Raw genomic sequence first — 3,091 nt, forward strand, 5'->3', positions numbered from 1 at the left:
CTGTTTGAGTTTCTTTCTTCTGTTGAACACTTAAAAGGTTATTTTTGACAAAAAAGCTGAAACCTGGAACCACTGATTTCCACAGTATTTGTTTTCCTATTAGAAAGTCAATGCCTCAAAATAACTTTTGTGTTCAACAGAAGCAAGAAATTCAAACAGGTTTGGAACAAGTGAAGAGTAAGTAAATGTCAGAATTTTACGTTTTAGACAATCTATCCCTATATATATAATAAAATGCACCATTACAAATTAAAGGTACATACATGTTTTGAAGTTACTACCCCAGTGACAGTCTTTATTGAGTACAAAAAAAGGCTCTACATCAACTCATTCTTTAAGGATTCTATGCTAATCGCCTTTCCATTTTATATCATCCATGCCAAGCAAAACTTTTTGTACAAGTTCAAAGTCCTTTACTATATACTATGTGAAGAGCATACATTAATCCAAACAAGACAAAAAAGGTCTGGAAGTGTGCTGTGGGTGGTGTCCAATTCATTCTTCAGGACAACAGAGACCCTCAGTGACTGCAGGGCCAATAAAGCATCTTCAGTCAGCGCTTCAGGATTATTAATCTAAAATATAATTCAAGGATATTAATGTTAGGACAATATCAATATGACTGAGCCAATTTTACATGATTCATCAACAAGTCATGATTACAAATATGTTAAGTAAAAGTTGCTACTCAACTTTCATCTTTTCAATAGAACATGCATAATTGTGAAAAGAATGAATGAAGTCTTACCAGGGTGGTCCTAAAGAATCCCCAGTCACGCTCACGCAGCAAGACCAAAAGACCTCTGATAACAGTAGTCCATCATGAACTGACATCATGCAGTTCCTGCAAAGACAAAAATTAAGAAAAAAAAATCTAAATAAAATATCTATTTATATTTTAATTAATACATGACCCCAAACATACCTGCTCATCATAAACCTTCAAAAGATTAGCCAGGGTATCTGCTGTCTTGCCAGTTTTGGATGCTGTTTGCCTTAAAACTGTCATCAAATGAAATAGGTGGTGGTGCAGTTGTCCAAAGAATTTGTGGGGAAAATTCTCATTTGTAACATGTTGGTACTCTGCAAAAGTAAGTAAAAGAAAGAAAATTTCATAAAACAAACCCACACTACAAAATATATAATGCTAGAAAAAATATATTAATATTATTATTATGTTTCATTTACTTATTTATTTTTTTACCTCCGATGAAAATCAGGTGTTGATCAGATCAGATGTTGATATCAGGATCTTCATATTGTAAACTGAACTCAAGGTCTAGCTGAAGTTTCACTTTCCTTGCTGCAAAAGTATCATTGCAAATACACTGTAATATTTATTTTAACTGGATATGCCAGGCATAGTAGTACAAAATGAATATTTTACCCACCTTTTACATGCCTTCATATAAGAATCTTTCTGTAGTCAGCAACAACCGACCTTCAATTCTGTATGTACACAAAGTCACAGTGTCATTCAGCTGAGAGTGGAAGTAGTACAATTGCATGATGTCTAACGTCAACCCCCAAAACGGTTAGCAATAGATCTGATCATCATGTTAGTTGCTTTGATTCGATGAACACGGATTTAACTTAAACAGTATTGAAATTTCGAAAACTGAATAGGACGACAAATTTAAGGCCTGTTTTTAAAAGCTAGAAATAACAAAACTTACCTTATTGTCTAATGAGGTAAAAATATATAGCCTAAAAAATATATATATATTTAAGTGATAAATATATTTTAAGCTGCAAAATTTGCACATCAGAAAAACTATTTCTTGTTTACCAAGTCTGGATGATTAGAATATTTGTTTTATTATTTTATTTAATATTTTATTTAATAATTTTAATTACTTTGTATTACTGTGTTATAGATAGGCATACTTTGTTTTTAGGCTATATATATTCTCTCCAGAGTAAATATTTAAAAAAATAGATTGGAAAAAAAACGTTTACCATACCTTTAACATATGTTTGACTTAAATGACATTTAAAATCATTTAACTGATCGCATTGATCAGGTAATCATTGATATGCAGAGATGTCTTCTCCAGCGCAGGGAAATAATCAGTGCTGATCTGTACTGGTGATTGAGGTAAAGTGTTTTATATTTACACATTCAGACTTTCTCCTTTATAATATAATATAATTTCAGAAAAGTAGTTTTTGCATATTCTAAATAGTAAAATCATATTAGCAGCCAATGACTTTCAAAGTACAACATTGTTCAGTCAAAAAAATTGTGCATTAAGTGTAACGTTAATGTTGTTTTCATGTCATACTTGCATGTGATTTCAGACCGAATACACAAAGTACCATGGTAAACGACATATGGGGAGAGTCACAAGTTGTTACTGGACGAATGTATGAATATAAAACCAACTTTACCTCAATGTGCTAGTGTGAGATGAAGCTCTGCTCTGTACCTGCTCAGGTGAGGAGCACAGCTTAAATGTTCTCCGTTAGGCTCTCCTGTATGGATCAGCATGCAACAAGCTGTGTGTGACAGACAGCTACGTTTTGAGGCTAAGTTTTTGCCCGTCATCAGAAAATACCGTTCAGTATTTAGGCGGAGATTATTTGAGTTATGATTATGCACCTTTCCTTTCCGTAGTGCCTACAGATCGCGAAGATAATACCACATTCACAGTCTGGACAGAGTTCAGCGCAGCGCCATGACGTGCGGTTGTATGAGCGCGCGTCACCATGACAACCTAAACGCATGCTCGCGCCAAGATTTAAAAATATGTTAAAAATTGAATTTGCCGATTTCAAATGTTTTTGTCCTTATAACACTGTTAAAATTCATAGTTAACACATTACAACTAACGCTAACGTTGCACTGATTCAAATTTTTTTAAACAGTAATGTTAACGTTAGTTAGCAACAAGTGGGGCTAAACACGTTTTCTGTAATGCACGACATGTAAACGCATTCAGACAAACTCTACATTACATTGAACTGTTACTGTGATTATATTGATTAAAACATAAATTTAATATTTCTTGGATTTGTAAATAGTTCACTTACTGTAGTGTGAAGCGAGGCCGATCCGCCATCTTGAAAAAACGAATGAAGCACGAGAACG

The 3,091-nt window shown here is 33.6% G+C and overlaps 1 long non-coding RNA gene across 1 annotated transcript; it reads right to left on the bottom strand.

The window, feature by feature from the left end:
- Positions 1 to 378: 378 nt before the first annotated feature.
- Positions 379 to 989, bottom strand: LOC130246258 (uncharacterized). The gene is made up of 3 exons (XR_008839421.1): positions 926 to 989; positions 749 to 844; positions 379 to 575 (listed from the first exon to the last, which is right to left on the bottom strand). It is a non-coding gene; the product is annotated as an uncharacterized LOC130246258 (long non-coding RNA).
- Between the last annotated feature and the right edge of the window lie 2,102 nt (positions 990 to 3,091).

The sequence above is a fragment of the Danio aesculapii genome, chromosome 19 (genome assembly GCF_903798145.1).
Source record: "Danio aesculapii chromosome 19, fDanAes4.1, whole genome shotgun sequence".
Classification (NCBI taxonomy): Eukaryota; Metazoa; Chordata; class Actinopteri; order Cypriniformes; family Danionidae; genus Danio; species Danio aesculapii.